The sequence below is a fragment of the Anguilla rostrata genome, chromosome 1 (assembly GCF_018555375.3).
Source record: "Anguilla rostrata isolate EN2019 chromosome 1, ASM1855537v3, whole genome shotgun sequence".
NCBI classification, from domain to species: Eukaryota; Metazoa; Chordata; class Actinopteri; order Anguilliformes; family Anguillidae; genus Anguilla; species Anguilla rostrata.
In genome coordinates this window covers 64,053,981-64,073,088 of record NC_057933.1, presented here as the reverse complement: position 1 = coordinate 64,073,088, position 19,108 = coordinate 64,053,981, and the positions used below count along the sequence as shown (strand labels likewise).

The 19,108-nt window shown below is 38.3% G+C and overlaps 1 long non-coding RNA gene across 1 annotated transcript; it reads left to right on the top strand.

Moving 5' to 3' along the window:
• Positions 1 to 8,997: 8,997 nt before the first annotated feature.
• On the top strand, positions 8,998 to 11,801 carry LOC135242001 (uncharacterized). The gene is made up of 2 exons (XR_010326192.1): positions 8,998 to 9,127; positions 11,646 to 11,801. It is a non-coding gene; the product is annotated as an uncharacterized LOC135242001 (long non-coding RNA).
• Positions 11,802 to 19,108: the final 7,307 nt, after the last annotated feature.

The window sequence follows — 19,108 nt, the reverse complement described above, 5'->3', positions numbered from 1 at the left end:
ATGTTTACATTTTATCTTGAGATGAATACCCTATTTTGAGCCGAGTAATAGATTTAATTAAATAAACGGCAGTTAGACAACCGAATCAGCCTACTTAAATGTTGATAGCCTCATGGTCTATCATAACAACTTTTTTGTATTTTCAATATTATTTACAAAATTGTTATTGAGTATTGTTAACTACTTTTCATATTCGTATTAAACTATTCGGTCAACACTGTACCACATACAAATGGTCGACAGCTCAAGGATCGAAGGAACTTTAAATATTTACACATCGTGCCACTAGAAGGCACTGCTGTCTGCAAATTAGCTCATTTTTACACCCACGCACATGTAGTACGGGTACAGTGCTGCGTACTTGAAAGACATGGTGCTCGGCTTGACCGCAGATTTATTCCCTGTTTGGGCGGAATAGTTTATTAGGAGTTTATATGAAATACATTTATTTGATCCCCATGCGTTGGCTAAACACTTTTTAAAAATACAAAATGCAGTCCAATTTCTACGCATATTCTGATACCACAAGGAACATATCCAAATGATGCCAACAATAGAATGTGCATTTAATGAGTAACTATAGTGATGATGGCACCGACTATAGCGTTATGGACACAATCAATAAACATCAATTATACAGATTCAGGCAAGACGAATCTTGAATATTTCCAAAACAATATAGAATAATACGATCAGAAGTAACTAATTTGTGTAAATGCCAAATTGTAGCCTACTGTTGTTTAATTTAATACCCCGTCTTTTAAAAGCAGGGCATTTCATGGAGGCCTAACATTTGACATAGTTATTGTTGTTGTGAAGAAAAGTTTTGTAATATTTGGAGAGCAGCCTATTATGGATTTATGTAGCTTATTTTTATCAGTTGTTATTGCTAATGGATGCCGAACATCAATCACAGAACTTATATTTAAAGGTGTATTGTAATATCTTACATACATACATAAGAATATGACAGAACGAACGGAGTTGCACTGACGCATTCTAACAGAACTATTCAAACATTTTCGATGTCTCATGAATTTTTAAAGGGTGATTTTTAGATAATTATGATGTGTGATTAATCGTTTTAAATCACATGTCGTCTTCTGCCACGTGTGGCAATGAGTCACCTTAAGAATTTTCAACAAATAATTAGAATGCACATAAACCACGCGCACAAACACAAGCATACATACACGAACGCTCGCGCACACACACGCACGCATGCACGTACACACACACACACACACACACACAATTCTTTTGAAACTAAAGCACTACTTTTACAACGTTTTTATACATATGTGAATAAATATACTCTGTGAACAGGACACAATTGTATAAATACATATACTGTATTTTTTATTACCCAAGGGGAAACACAATAACATATTGCATTGTATGTAATTTCTGGCAATGTACATGCACGTCTAAAGAAAGAAAGTTGCATAAGTTTAAAAAAAAAATCTGAACTACAGGCCAGCAGACGATTTTTTGCTCAACTCAGTGCATGATGATCAGGTTTGGGAAGAGGCTTCACTTTAACTTTGACGTAGGATAATGAGAGAAATTAGTGCAAATGCTCTAAGTAATAGTTTCAGATTTTTTTTTCTGCAAATTATTTTTCAACTTGTTTTTGTATCCTTGCATAAATTAAAAAATCTGCTGAAATTTATTATTCATCCGAGATGTAATTAATATGCAAAATTATGCAAATTAAGATGCAATTAGGCTCCAATTCTCTAGTGGAATTTTCCATTATAATTTAATACAAAGTAACAGAGTAATTGGTGTCACGTGTAATTACGGTTACTCAAGTGTACTTTCAGACGTGCAAATGATGTGCTATATGTTTGTTATCCTATGCAAATGCACCATGTGGTGCCTCAACACTTTGGGGACACCTAAAAGTGTTTTACGAAAAAAAATGGGGAAACATAAAAAAATACTGAATTTAACAGAAGAGAGGAAGTACTAGGCACCAACAATCATTTCTGAACATAAATTTAATCAGCATAATATGTGCTGGAGAGGTGAATTTACTTTAGTTCCTCCTGCCTGGCCAAATAGACTCCATAAAATGTGGGAGAGTCAACCAAACATTTCCTCTCATTCGACCTGAAACATTTTCCCTGAATAAGTTGCCCATCATTCCTGGTTGTAAGAGAATTCAAAATGTCACCTCAAGACAACACAAAATAATAACAATAATCAAATGGGGAAAGACTGGTTTCACTCTTGTGTGGGATAAATGGTGACAAGGGAGGGGAAAAGAAATGGAGAACTCATTTACATATGTTTATTTTTGTAAAAGAAAAGTCCTTTGGTACATTTTGGGTAAGGTCCCTTCGGAGATCGACTCCTTCTTAGGAGGCAAATTGATTTTAAATTGTTACACGGCTGGTTACATGGCCTGACATCCTGCTTGCCGGCGTCCTCTCCCAGGCGCTCGTGCTACGCTATCTGTCTCGCTCATGATCGTCGGTCTGAACAAAGACATCCACCCGCCTCCCTTCAGCCCCCCTCCCCTCCCCTGCACTCACCGCCCCCACCCTGTGTGCCTGCCTGCGCAACTCTCTCAAAGAACATAATCCTGCAACAAAACCTACACACAAAGGAAACTTGAGCGCAATCCTATAACACACGGCCACGGCAAACAATGCCCACTCCCACCAGCCCCTCATTGCTGCCTCTTCATGAGCGCTAAATGCCCTGTGGCACAAACAAGGCTTTATCCCTCAGACCCGGTGCCACCCAGAGTCCTCTGCTGCCCTCATATGGCCAGCTCCTGACACTGCAGCCCTTCTGGATCTATTAGGATCAAAATGAAAATATCTATCTATCTATCTATCTATCTATCTATCTATTTGCTGTCTGAGAATGAAGAAAATGTCAGTTTTGATTTCTCAGGACATAGAAGGACTCATGTATGTATTACTGGGCAAATATAGTATTCATTGAATAATTTAATTGAGCAAAAAGTATATTTTTAATCTCTCACAAGTACCCGATAAGCCTCCCTCCACCCCCTCCAAAAAAAGGCACTTTGTTTTCTATTTTTCTCTATCTCCAGTATGTGTCTGTCTCCAGTGATAGTAAAGGCCTTAAATGCAGCCAGTGTTGCTAGGGGCAGTGAGAGTGAGGGGAAACGGAGTGATGGAGGGATGGAGGTATGGGGGAATGCGGGGTGAATGGAGGATGGGAAGAGGACAGCATTCCACCAGAAGGTCTAGGGTTCTACTACTGGGCTTCACTGAGCCTGGTAACAAGGCGAGACATATAGTGACACTTTGAAGGAAGACCTGACAAACAAATTGGTCAGTCAGTGTCTTATCTCTCGCTGTTTTATGGCCAGGCAACCCCCTTTCAAAGCACCAGATACATATTGCCTATACATTTGCACCAACATGTATGATATTGTTTTAGTGGCGGCAGGTGTTCTCACTGTTCTCCAGCAGCCTAAAGGGATGTTACTGTATCTTCTCCAGAATAAACTTACTGCAGATTAATTCCATAAGATTTTCTCTGTTGAAATACCTCCTCAGGCACAACTCCGATGCTGTTCCATATTTGCTTTGTTTGACATTAGAGTATATCCTGTTGATGGAAAATATTTATTAATATACAGTGATCTTGGATTACAGTGCTAAATATATATGGACACTGGATGCTCTACTGCTTACAAATTCCCTTATTCATTGTTTTAATTTTTGTTTGACGTGAAAAATATGGAAGAAAAAGAAAGAAAAGATAACGATAAAATATTAATAAAAGTACAGTAACTTCCTTGGGCAATGCAGTACTGACAAGAATAAACAATGCAGTAGACAGAGAATGCTGGTTAAATAGGTCAGTGTATCTATGTGTGTGTGTGTGTGTGTGTGTGTGCGTGTGTGAGCATTATGTTCAGTGCATGCATCTTCTAGATGCAATGTGGAAAACCAAGTCCTTCGGTCGTTGTGTCGTCAGTGACGACTGTTGGCACTAGACCCCAGCTATAGGACGCGTTTGCAAAGGAACACGTGGGTGAGAGAGCACAGGCAGAAGCTCTGATGTAATCTCGGTTTAGGGGCCCAGGCATACGCTGGGGTTCGACGTGCATTCTCACAATACGTGCACCACGCCTACACGTCCTGGAGATTTGCCATTCCTTGGCTTTAAAGCACAGGATGGCAGTAATCATCGGGGCTCATCTTTAGATTGCATCGCTCAGCAGGCAGTTGCAGCGCAGGAATAAAAAGTAGGCCACCTCTCGGTGTTTGGCAGGAAAACGAACCACAGTGTGCTTCCTCACCTGTCTGTGAAGCCTGTGACACAGAACAGACTGAGAAGCTTATGCTACACAGAGCACCTCAGTACTTCTCTTTGTAGTCACATAAATATGCAGTCGGAACAATATTGGAAACTTGGTCACATTTTTACAATGAAACAATCAATTCAATAACAAAAATGTAGCAGACATGGTGAAAACAAATAAGTATTCTTTATTAAATTCCTGCTACCCTCTCACTTTTTTTTACATGTACATACATTTTGATCAGATTTGCACCATTTTTTCATGAAGATTTTTCAATATTTAAGTTGCATGTATAAAGAGAAAATTGTACTTCAGCTGTTCAATGTGTTTCAAAGATATAATTCAAAGTTCACAAGTGCTTTTCCTCATTAATTACAATTGTATAAATGCGTTCATGATAGAATTACATCCTATGCAATATTGTAATACTAATAATTTATTATTAATACTACTCCTACTACTACTCCTACTACTACTACTACTCCTACTACTACTCCTCCTCCTACTACTCCTCCTCCTCCTCCTACTACTACTACTACTACTACTACTACTACTAATAATAATAATAATAATAATAGTAATAATAATAATAATATACGAGTCAGGTCTATAAATAGAAATATTCTGTTGAGGCATTAAAAAAGGTTACAAGGAAATGGGAATATAGCAAAAAGTACTGAGAACAAATCAAAGGAGATTATTATATTATTGTATTAATTTTTAAGAAGTGCGGGAAATGAGCAAAGCTGGTTCCAGGTATCAACTTTAAGGGTTACAAAAAAGCTTAAGATATCTATTCAGGCTTAGCAAAAGGAGACTACAGGAGGATTTTACCATTTTAAAGGGGATTAGCAAAGTGGACTCTTAGATATATATATTCATTTTGAGTTCTATCAGAAGAGTAAGGTGGTATGAATGGCTTGTGCTTGATATGAACTCTCTCTTTCTCTCTCTCTCTCTCTCTCTCTCTCTCTCTCTCTCTCTCTCTCACTCTCTCTCTCACTCACACACACACACACACCTGCATATGCACACATGCACTCACAATCGCGCATATGCACACGTGCACTCACAATTGCGCATACACTCCTGTGCACAAACACTCATGCACATATTTGCATATTTGCATACACATGCATACACACATGTGCATTCACACATTGTGTATGTATACATTCCCTAAAAAAGCGGTTGTAAATCCTGCTGTTCATTTTAGTTTGTTTGCTTTTTCACCTTGAAATATTTTCCAGATGAATCTTGAAAATTTTAATTCACCCCTCTTTCACAATCTAAACAATAATAATCACTCTGTCCAAAACATTTCATCATGTTTTGATAAGCAACTTTAGGCCTGAGGCCATCACATTTAAAAAAAGTTTTTACAAAAAAGTATTCTGATTATCTTGATAAAATGAGTTGTTGGAAAGCCATATAATAAAGGGGTAATCAATATGATGAACAGTATTAATGAAGTGCACAACCACATTCTTTTATTTTTTTAAATTGACATTCTATTATGATGTTTATTAGTACTTTCAAAACTTTTGCAGGTATATTGAATTACACCATCAAGCGCTGTGGGAAAACAATGAAAAATGATTTGTCGGTGTTAGAAAGATTACATGCTCATCTGTTATACTGTCTGCTTGGTGAAACAAACAGGCATCTTTGAGTAATGGAATAAATTATTTTTCCTCATGTATGGCTAGAGTAAAATAATTTAGCAAAATTGCAGAATACATGTTACTGTTTGAGGAAATGAATACAATACAGTAATAATGACTACCTGCAGGGAAATGTTTGAACTCTGACCCTCATATTTTTTTCTCATAACTCATACAGCAGGCTTCTATATCCAGATGCCTGAGGAATAATCTCAGCGCAGTGATAATGAGGAATTTAAAAATGTAATAATATTTCATTTATTTTGACTAAACACCTGAATGGGCAATGCTCAGTGTTTATGGAAAAGTATTACTTTTGTCATGATATGATCATTTAATGGCCCTTTTTTAATCCAAATTGCAGGCAAGTTTATGAAATTACGAAACAAATAGGGCATGCTCTAGAGTGTAATTGACTGTACAAATGTGGCTTACGGAGGAGAGGTACAGAATCACCCCTGGGTCTGATGCAGTATACGGTCTATTTTCTACACCCATATCATACTCTCTGCCCTCCTGCACACACACACATACACAAACATAGGTACTCATATGCAGTATATGACAGTAAACATGTACACACATACATGCAGTATGCACAGATACACGTGTACACACATAATATGTACACGCGTACATAGATATATACCCATGTAGGGACACATGCACAAATACAAATATGCATTTTGATTATCATATTTATTAATTTTTTTGTCTGTTTGTGAACATTTTTGTTTTGTTCAAATTGACAAAATGAACAGTGGAATATCCAAGTCAAAACAAGGGCTGAAATGCCACAAATCTTGAAGAATATTATACTCATAATACTCTAGGCCTGCAAACCATGGTGCTGTCACTTCTATAAAGGGTTTCTACAACTTTATACATCATAAAGAACAATACCCAGTTTATGTATTTCACACTGAAGTTTGGCTTCCAAGAATTGGACAATGCCCATACTCTATGGTGCTGTGGCCCCACTGGTTATGCATTTGGTTTGAAATACATCAGATCAACAGTGTAAGATTTCCTTACATAAGCTGATAACTATTGATCAGGTAAATTGATTTTTATGAACAATATTAAGTTTTTTACTATTATACTATTATCTACTTGTTAAGGTTGAATGCTTTCAATGGTACACGGGCACTTTTGCTGGTCCTTTGCATGAAATGAAACACATTCTCAGTATTACATTCTCATACTCATACTGCAGTTTTGCTTCAAAAAAATAATTAAATACTTCCAATGCGTGTAATGTTTACTCAGAATGAAAATTCCTTCTTTTCAGTAAGTACGTGGGCTGTTCTCACTGTATTCAGTAGATAATTCCCACATAATCTTTGTATTTTTATTTATTTATTTTGTTGGAACTTCATTAAGAATAGTTATTATGAGGTGTACTCTATGTCCCCAAAATGCCGCCTGTCTTTTGATAATTACCATAGGTAATAAGCACTCTCAAATTGTGACACTGGTGACATAATTCATTAATGTTTGCCCAAAGAAATGATTTAAAATCTGTAAAGTGCTCCTTCAAGCAGAATAGTTATTAGGGGGGCCATATGCACTGGTTTAAGTGTTAAACGGTTTGCTGAAGTCAACTCGGGTACAAGAGACAATAAACATAAATTATGGCTAATATACTGCACCAGTGATTTTTCAAAAATAAAAATTACTGACACAGGGAAAACACTTAGGAATCACCGTCGCAGCACAACAGCCCTAATCTGTGCCCGTTGAAGCGCACCTCTCGGCAAAAACAACAGAAATGCCAAACGCGGCTGCACTTCACCTTGAACGTTCAGACGTGTTACTGCATTGTTCACGCCTGGGTACACAAGCATGATTACTCACAGCCTCTCGGATATCAGCTTCGAGTATTAGAAATGGTTAGAATATCTACGTACTTTCATTTGTCCAAGATTGAGGAACAAGGTTAATTTTCAAGATCCAATCAACTTTCCTTGTTGGAGTTCAAAACATAACTTAAGTGTAATAAATTTTATAATTATGTAAACTCCACCATTAAACCATTTGAGATAATACCTGGTGACAATGTACGATTAACAGTACAGAAAACAGTGTCTTGAAATGTCAAATGCTGTCTGTGTAAATGTACACGTTTAGTGTAGAATCAGGGATTTTGCCGGAAGTCCCATAAATAATGTTCTGCTGATATCTGAAAACTAAGCTATATTGTCAAGTACAAGGCCCCCTTGTTGGCCTTCATTTTATTTTTGATCATTATCTGACTTGTTTCAAATTTAGCCGATTGTAAAATTTCAGCTGAAGGTGGTTTATGAAGGTAAACTAAATAAACATGCTATTTAAGCATGTGGCATTATAGATAAAACCTCTTAATTGATCTGTATATTTTATTAAAGTAACAATGCAAATGTACTCTTTGATGATTGTTCTCAATGAATGCAAGTTCATACTCTGCTCAGTTTCATTTAACTTTAACAGAGTATATGTGGGTTGATGAGGGATGTATTCTGTCAGTGTTCATGTAATCCTGAACATTCTACAGTATATCAGTCAATTCAGAATTGTTAATGCTTTAGAGGCTTGGAATACACAAAATAGACCTAACACAGTTGGTCAAAAAAATGGTGATGTCATATCCTGGCACTGTCGAGTATTATACATGTGAATGTTCCAGGTAGACGGTTTACATGGTTGGTCTATTTTTGTGACTGTCTCAAGCATTTAATTGTTTTGCTTTGTGTGTCACGATTTGAATAGAAAAGAAGGGATTAATAGGAGCTTGGTAAGCTGAGGGACCCTCAGTGGAATTGATGGAGTAAGCCTCTTCTGTAAGCCTAGGCCAGCACTACAACATCATTGGTCTGATCCAGGCCAGACCCAGGTCAAATGCAATCAGTGTAAAACAGACCTGCACATAGGTGTCCAAAAGGCCAGACACGGATTCTCCATCTTCCTTATGCACACATTCCCTTGCCTTCTAGTAAAGTGTTCAAATGAAAGCATTCCTTTTCTTTTCCTTTTCTGTGTTCCTTTTCATACGCAGAGTTTCCTGTCTAATAATCCAGGAGGCCAGAAAAAATAGCTCCTGATTTCTAAAACTACAGGAATGAAGCCACCATTTAACCATTCCCCTTCTAAAACTCAATGTCCCTGGAGATAATGCCACCCGTACTCCCAGGTAAGTGAGAAACTAGGAGTGCCACACCTCTGCCTTTCTCTACGCCTCTCTTTCCCACCATGTTTGCAAATCAGTGGCACGTCTCCTGGTTCCCAGGCTGAATCTGTGCCATATCTGGGATGGACTGAGGCACAAGTGACGGCAGCCGGGGATGAATACGGCTTAATCTTCACACAGAGGCCACATGTGTGCGCGTGATAACATGGATGCTTTCTTCCTGTGCAGGGTTATTCTTCCCCGGTTGCCAGGTTGCTGCTTCAAACAACCGTGTTCTGTTGTGATATTTGCTTGCACTGAAAGAACTCTTGCACCTTAGGAGGGGGTTAATGCATGTTCTTGGAATTTAAAACAAACAAACAAAAAGCCATAATTCCTGACACATTCTGAATGGCAGATAGGCTGTCACACAGCTGTTGACAATATGTAAATTCAACCAAAAACTGCTATTTTTTTCTTTTCAGCCACTCCTGTTTTATTCCTAAACTCTTCTTCTAATGGGTCCATTTTTATCAACAACGGCTGCAGTGTGGCTCCCTGCACCAGTTAGGTATAAACCTAAAAAAAAGGCGAATAAACGCCACAGTCATCAACTTCAACTTTATTGTCCCAGAAGAAATTGGTTTGCAGCAAGAACCATAAAAACCAACACAGAAAATGTCACATAAATAAATAAGTGAATAAATAAATAAATGAAATACAAAATTAAAATCAACATACAAGCAAGACTAAAAGGTGTCACTCCACTCTGCAGTGATCTCTGCTATCCTGACTAGAGTACAACCATAGTGGCAGTAACTGAACTGGCCTGAGAAGATCGTAAGAGTTCATTATCTTGTTAATAGACAAAAAAGCACAATTTGCTTCTCAAATGCTGCTTCTGTTTTGATCCTTCTTCATTTGTTTTTTGAACAGATTGTGCATAATACAGATAGGTTCAATCATTTTCATCCTGGATATTGATATGTCATTTTGTGTATGCACAAGAACGCCTGTAAATGTTAGTATGTGTATGTGAATACCTATGCTGTGCCTCTGAACGTGAGTCATTACATTGATATGGTCTCTAAGTGATGGCTAAGTATAGAATCACAGATTTCCACAAAGCCAGGGATGCTCTTTCTCTTCCCATCAAATTCAAAGGCGTTTATTATGATTGCATTATCATACATGATTTTATAGCATCTGCTTGTCAATAATTATCATACAGATTTCTTTGACCCTTAACCCCTGGTTTGGATGAACCCCAGGTGTACATGTCTGTCAGCCTAATGAGTAGGCTAATGTTCTCACAACCCCTCATCTCTGCACATTGTTTAACACCAAACTTCAGTTAAATAAGGTATGCAGTCATATCAAAACTAAAATAATGGTGGTGGTGGTGTACACTCATACTGATCTCATACATGTCCATATCACTAAAGGTATGGCAAGTTCTACTCACCGGTATTTGCATACTGAATCTCAACATTGCAGAAAAAATGTTTGTTTCTCAGAGACCATCTACAGTCTGACTTTGTGCTGAAAGGACAGGCCTGATATTCACAATCTGCCTCTGGCTGGTGTTTAAAGAGTTTCATTTTATTCTCAATCAATCATAATATCACACAAAGACATGTGCACGCATACACACACATCCAACACACCCACAGGCAGGCACACACATGCAACACACCCATAGGCAGGCACAGACACACACACACACACACACACACACACTCACGCACACACACACAACACACCCATAGGCAGGCACAAACACACATACACGCATGAACACACCATTGATTTATCATCATTTTAGTTTCAGTCACTCAGATATACGTCTTAGAACTCATTCCTCAATTATTCTGATTACAGGTTTTGGCTTCTCTCAGGTGATGTAATGCTAAGTAAATAAGGACACCAGATATGCCTGCAGATATGTGTTAGATATAGTACACAAAAGTAGATGAACATAAACATGAAGTGGGTTCAAGTTCATTTACACATATATTTCTGATTAAAAAAGGCCAAGCAAATAATTGAAAGCAAAACATTGGAAAACTCTATGCCGGGAAGTGGAAGGCTTGTGTTGTTTGGGGTTTGACAATGTGGCATTCTTTCTCTCTTTAAATAGCACACTACTTATGCTGGAAGAAACTACTGCAATGTCAGATGTGCCTTTAATTGAAAAGTTAATTATCTTTTTGAAACCATCAGTTGTCATTTAGGTAGATCAGATACTGGCATAGTCCCCTGGGACTAGCTTTATTTCAGTCTTAATGGCTGGGGACCCTCCATTTTGCTGTGTACGAACATTTGGTCACTGAATGCACCATTTATAGAGTATTGTTTAATTAAAGTGAAATTAAGAGAACTGTGTGCAGAATTTAATTTCACGTATAAATTATTTTGAAAACGGTGGGGGTGACTAAGACAATCTAACTTTTCATTATCCTTCGCTTCTCTTGAGGTGCCTCTGTTATTTCGACTTGATCTTTACATCTTTATTGACTGTTCCCAAACTTTTTTTCCACAGAAGTAAACACAAGATAAATATCTAGGAAGAGCTGCATGGATCCACTGGGAATTTGTTGTTTGTTCTACTAGTTTCCATTTTCAGATTTTTTGGCTGTTGGATTTTTTGCTTTTCTCAAAGTGACACAGAAAGAAATAAACACAGTTTCAAACATTGTGCATTTAGAACTGAGGTCATTTTTCATCAGTGATTCATACTTTCTGTACCAAGTACAAAGGCCACATTTCCTATAAAAGCTGCAGAAGGGATAAAAAGTCTGACTTCATCTTCAACTGTGTATCTCATGATAGTAATTGCCTGCCAATACCAGTTAATACCAGTTTTCATTTTGTGTCAAATCTATCACAGTTTTAGATGTAAATTTAGGATATATTTTGCAGTGGCACAATATTAGTCTGCTATTGTATTTGTCATTCAGAATATTTTTTCATGTGTTCCTTAGCACATCAGGTTTTCTATAAGCAAATATCTTGCAAAAATCTCAGGAGCGCATTGGTAAACGTATATAGTCTCTTCAAGGCAATGATTAAGGTGGTCAGGCATTCCTTTGTGTTTTTCTGTAATCTCTGGAATTTGCATAATGTCTGTCTTGTCTGTCTTAGGGTGTTTATTTTAGTACTATTATCTTCTTTTTCAGTCTACAGAATTCCACTCATAATTTTAAATCAACATGCATTAGATATGTTATTGATGTTGTCTGCTAACTTCTGGTCCACAAACGAGAAATTCTGAATCCAGCAATAACCTTACCACTGGTCTTGTTCACAGATAGACACAAGACAGAATAGTGAGATTACGTAAACTTCAAGCAGTGGATGTAAAGAATAGTCCCAAACATATATTCAATAGTTGCAGTGACTGTGGGGTTTATTTTCACTTTCATGATGCATAAATTAAGCTATGGGGGCTAATCCTTACTCCCACAATGCTCTTGTTCATGTTTTTCTTGTTTTTTTTATTTTTACTTTATTTAACCAGGAAATTACATGTTTATTATTAACCTATTGTTAAGCTTGGTGGATAAAGCTAAACATCATACAAACCGAAAGATTGTAAACTTGGAAGTTTTGCGTGTTTTACATTGACTGATATATTTTCAGAATGGAAATTTCCGAAGGAATACTCAAGTCCATGAAATTTATTCGACCGTGCCAAAATAAAAATGAATGCGTTTGTTCCAATAGATACATTTTTTAAAAAGCATTTCTCTCACGATTCTCCAAAATGTGCGAAGCAGACTTAATTCTCCAGAAAAGAATGGAGAGTGTTTAATATTGCATGTGCTAACATGTGTGAAGAATAAAGCAGCATGTCGCAAGAAAGATCCGTGAGCGGGTTTAAGAGGATTTCATCTTCTGCGCATGCCTCCTCCCGCATTCACGAAGAAGGTCAGCATTATTTTAATTGATTCTTTGTCTACCTGCATTACTTATTAGGACAACACAGTTCTCCATGGGAACGCCTAATTGGGGCTCCCCAGTGGCCACTTTGCGAGAAGCAGGCTGTGCTGGAACAGCAGTCAATCCAGTGTCCAGTGGGACGGCTGCAGAGAGAAAGCATTTTCCCTTTTTATCCTCCTTATTCTGCTCATTCTTTGCAAGCATGTTCAAATAAACAGAAAAAAAGACTAAAGGGATGGAAATATTTTATGAGGGCAATTTGAGAACGAATGCACAAAGTTTTGGTAAATATAAAACAGCAGTATCTCCTCAGTGGCTCCTCAATTTCATATAGAACGATGGCTCATAGGAGTGGGAATATCTTAAAAGGATTCATTGCAAAGTGAATAATTTCACGCTAAAGACTTGTTGTGCTGTAAAAGGAAATTCCTGGACAAAATGAAGAACATAATTTGAGCTAGGTTGGAATTTATAAGACACGTTTTATTCAAATTAAGCATATATAAATTACCATACAGGCCTTTAATGGATTATTTGTGAGAAGAGTGAGATATACTGCATAGCTGGTGAAAATATCTACCTGTGTAAGAGCTGCATTTCTTTCAGTAAAGATGCCATTCTGACAGTTGCAGACTGCAATCCAGGTTTAATAAAAGGAACAGAGCATTCATACCCTCTATTAGATCCAATGGCCTGTCTTCAGCTGTCACAATGGTACCATTAATATCTTCTCCTTTATACTCACATATGATGAATCAAAGCACCGCACACCCTCACTCACTCATTTACCCATCCACACAATGTAGATTTACAATATTTAATCATATTCATTTAATCAATAAACTGAGCACATCAATTAACAGGTTGTAATATATGTACGAATGGATGACGTCCATACTTCTCTCCCTGTATAATTTTATATTATTACATTAGTGGGGCTTTCACCATGGTCATAGGATAGATCAACCACCCATAACATGGCAGTCTGCAGTTTATAGCCTCATTTTTATAAACATGCCACAAAGTACAGAAAGGCCACTATCTGATCAAAAAAGAACATTGGCATAGATACACAGAATAGTGCGATGCATTATCACTGTCTCTGCAGATATGCTGTTAAACTCCTGGGAAGTACAGTCATCGGTATGTGGTAATTAGATTAATATTCTCTACGTCACACATAGTCTGAAGTGGCTGTTAATGACATTTCCACTGAGAAGATGACTCAACACACAATTTAGTATGAATACCTTGCTTTCTGGTTTCTTTGTTGTGGCAGAATTAATGTTTTTTTAACTCCCACGTAAGATCGCTGAAGTTACTCATCACTAGTCTTTCCATTGTACACCGTACAATGCCATGTTAAAGGAAGTTGGTTACTTCTGCGAAGAAATGACCAGACTGATATTAGTGTGATCTGCAGATCCCACAGCAATATGTTTCAGTTAGATTTATACTCATTTCCTGTCCTCTCTCACTACATTGATAAAGAATATGACAATACTGTACAGTGGCAACAATCATCAATTCATTTTAAACAGCAGTGAGATTCATAATTTATTCTAGATACAATGCTATTTTTGTGTGTTCAGCAATTATCTGTAGGTTGAAGTGAACAGCAGAAATGGTTTACAACCCTGAGCATCCTGGGGCTGTGAGTTGGACTGCGTGCATATTAGCTTAAATGGTGTTATCTGTACTAATTAAAAAACTGTAAAAAGGAGACTTGCTATACCACTGAGACAGAAAGGGGTGTTAATGTGGGTAATTACCTGGTTACATCTGGTTTGTTTGACTGGAGTGTAATCATTTGATGTCATCACCTTGACTGGTGAAAGAGTTGTGGGTAATAATGGCTTTGTTACCCTGTTGGCATCACGGTAATGCATATCATATTCCAGAACTGTGTTTCACTATATTTTTCCCTTTGTTACTCCAGTTCTGATTCATCCAGTCAGAGGGTAAACGGTAAAATCATATGCTGGCTGGCAGAACATTGAATACTGAGTTTTAATGCAGAAATCTTGAATTAATTATGGTGGTTTGTGCAGTGTAAGCACTTACATATCATCCACAATCATAGCAGAGTAAGGTGAAATACCTTTTTAGTAAAAAGTATAACAGCAGTAAACTGCAGTACCTGGACTTTGAACCTGCCTCCTACAAGGTGCCACATTCAACTGCTTAAGCACTATACCGTAGTTAAAGTGACAAGCCTTTTCTTTTAAGAAATAGGCACGCAGGTAGCAGTTGAGAATGTCACAAAGAAAGTAAATCTAGAATGTTTCTGTAATTTCGTTACACTACTGTGTTGTTATGCACTGCTGTACCTTCCGGGTATTTCCACTGGACTCCCCCTCCATTTTTATGAAAACAAAACCACAAACTGAAGTCAATTGCTGGCAGGTTTTCCCCTGAAGATGAAACCAGGTAGCTGAATGTGGCTTTTGATACTGTGTGACAATGAACAGAATACAATAAAATTGAAATTACTTTTAATCCTGAGTATTACATTTTTATCAAGGCTTGTATAAAAGTATGGTTCTATTACAAAACTGAGGGACATGTGGCTGGGGCTCACATCATCAAATGCCATGGCATTGCTCTTCATCCAATACATGAGAAAGAAAACATACTGGAAATTACCCACAATGCTCTGCTTCCATCTGCTTTTAATGATCTGTTATTTGCTGTACTTGTGAATTTATTTCATCTGCTCCATTTTGCAGTATAATTATCCCCTTCCCACCAAGCCCTCCTGCTTCCTGCCCTGTCTTTTCCTAGGCCTGGCAGGCTGCTGTTCCGTCTTCTTAGCTACCTTAGCTCCCAGTAAGAATGGGTCATTGTTACTGCACTGTTTCATTAACCAAATTAATTTACTGACTTATTTAATACAAGGGTGTCTTGATTGAGTTGCACGTAACACGCCTGGTGACATAAGGCTCCAGCCACCGTTAGTCTCTTCATTTTCAATGTTCCGTTTGTGGGTCTCTAGCTGAGCTTTGTGACTTATCTTTTATTCTTGTTTTTTTAGACATGTTCCGCTTCGCAAGAAGGAGTATGTGCTGCCGAAGCTGCCAGGAGCTCTGCTCAGGCTCCCTTTGAAAGAGGCCTCGGCGCTGCCATCCAGGCAGCCACAGCGGCATGATAAATCATAGGAATTTGTTTTGTAAGGCGCTGTTGAGCTCTGGCATCTCCGTGGTGCAGGGCGCGAGCTCCAGCATGTAGCCCAAGCATACGCATCGCAGAGCTCGCCTCACAGACACCAATGCGAGGCGCTGATAGGGGAGAGGAATGGACAGTGGCCCTTATCGACATCGATCCAGATGAACCAAAAGACACGCTTTCCCAACATTTCAGGCCTACTTGCTCCATATTTGGGCAACATTAGGAGTCTTTAGCTGTGACAGACCCCAGGCAAGGGGAGACCCACTGCCAAGACTCTTGCAATTAGCCACATTTCCCAAGGCCGGGCAGGGGGGGTGTGGGCCCGCAGGCTTACTGGCCCATAGAGACTTAAGCCCCAGCCCTCACGGGGATCTCGGCCAACGGGAGCGCTTGGCACTGGCCATCCCCTATGGATCCCAGAGCAATGGATGGCCATGATATGCTTTCACCAAAGGCTATTTCTATCATGTGGAATTCAAAAAAAGGGGGAGGGGGGTTGTTCCTCTGAAATGCCTTTATGTGCAGGGAAAACCTCAACTGAGCTGCCTTTACATACCATACCCTCAGGAGCACGATGCAGTGCAAATGTTTCTACCAGACTACGACTCTAAGGTACCCATTAAAATGGCACTTTAAGCATTCAATTGACCCTCCACTTACCTTTTGTGCAGTTCATCTGGAAGTGCCTGAGCAAAGAAAAGGTTATTGAGAAATTCCTGGGTCCAGTTCTCTTACACTCTAATGTCTGCAGCAGCTTGTCACATAGTAACCTGAGGGAAGGTGGCATAACTGATGCAAGGTATTGTTTCAAACTAGTGATCATATGAAGTCCATTCAATGTTCATCTTACAACTGGTATTACTACGTACAACCTGAAATATTATCAATTTATCCAGCTAGGTTTTTTTTTCTTTTCGTTATTCTAAGGAAATATTGTTAAAAAATGAGAAAGCCAGTAAAGACCTGAATCTTCAGTACCTCACACTCCCAGTTCCTCAAAGAGTGCACCACACTGCCACCTAAAGGCATGTGCAGATTTGGGGTCTAAAAGATGGAAGTCCATTTCTGTGCACACTTTTAGTGGGAGCATGGAACTAGCCAAAATGAAACTGTGGAAAGAAGATACAGTTTGCCCTGAGGTGGTTAATAGGACTACTCAAACAAAAGCTTACATTTATAAGGGCTATAGTCACCCCACTGCTACAATAGTGAGAAAATGCATCTTTCACACCAGGCCACTTGTGCAAACTGCAGGGTTTGGTACCACATTAAAGGGTCTCACAGCCTGGGGGTGTCTCGTATGGCGTAGCCCGTAGAGCGCTTTCCATATGCTCAATGCGAGCCGCGATGTCGGCGGTTTGAGTCCGACCGCCAACCTTTGTCGCATGTCTCTCCCTCTCTCTCCTCCTAGTTCTCCCTGTCTCTCTGCACTGATCTGTCAAATAAAGCTGAAAAAGCCCAAAGAAATTGAAAAAAAAAAGGTTCTCACAGCCCTCTTCTCCCACACCCACAACTACCTTTTCTTGTACATGAATTATTCAGCAGCAGTGAGTCAAACTGAAAAATAAGATGGCACATGAACATACAACAGTAAAAATATACAGAAAATGAGAGGGGATGGAGAGAGAGAGAGAGAGAGAGAAAGAAAGAGATCGTGAGAGAGATCATTGATCCACAGTCACATGTGATATGATGTGCTGCACACAACCATAAAAATCCCCCAGTACACATATCCAGCGAATGAATGCTGAGCCAGTGCCAGGATATCCATGGAAACAGGAATGTTATATTCCCATACAAGCGCACTCCACCCATGTGAGTACTCACAGGCCCAAATGAAATCTTACTCTAACCCTCGCATTTCATCCACCTGCAGACTCTCGGCATTTAGGGGGTGGGACTGGCTGCTATATGAATTTGACAGATCAGAATGCTTAATAATTTTAAATTTAATTAAATTTCATTTAAGAAAAACTTAGCAGACTTAGCTGGACGAACACGACAGAGAAATCGTAAGAATGCAGATAGTCTTCTACACTGTACAGGTCATGCAGCCATTAGTCCAAATAATATTAAGGAAAATGGTTGTGAGACAAAGAAAATGTAAATATGACAACTTCATTCAAAGAAAAGCACAAAAACATCTTCACATGATCGCGTGTCTGTAGATAGACAGACAGATAGACAGACAAAACAACATTTTTCTAAAAACACATTGATCACCCTTTTTAAAAACAAACTGTGAGCTCACACACCACTACTTGTTTATTTGTTTATTTATCTCTTATCTCCTGAGGGTAAAGTAACACTAATTCAAATAAACCATCAGACTCCATTTTGGAATGCACAATCAGTTTTCAAAGCAAAATGCTACTGAGAATAACAATTGATGGTTTTTTAGGATTAGCGTATCACATACAGTAGGCTAAAATGGCAATTTGTAACAAACAGCAATCTGGCAGCAAATCAAGCTAGGCTAACACCTGCTCGTGAAGGGAAAGGGCAAAGGTATCCACCACTCAGAGACAATCAAACGGCAGTATTTACACTGTATCAACATTTCACACACATTGAGGAAAAATAGGTTATTTTATATAGCATTTATTTATGACAGAAGCAAAATATAATATAACAAGATAATTATTTATTTGACTCAGCAAAATATAATATAACAAGATAAATTATTTTACTGAGGGAAGGGTTAAAAGTATATTGATGATGTATCGGTGTAATTCTTAATTTAGACATGGCATCTTTTTTAATTTGCACTGACTGTTTTGCCTTAATGGTTTTGATTAATATGAGGAGGTAGTGTTTGTGAAAGAGATTTATACCTCGATTCATCAGCAAAATAATCAAATCATTACTAGCTAATGACAGGACTGTGACAAATGA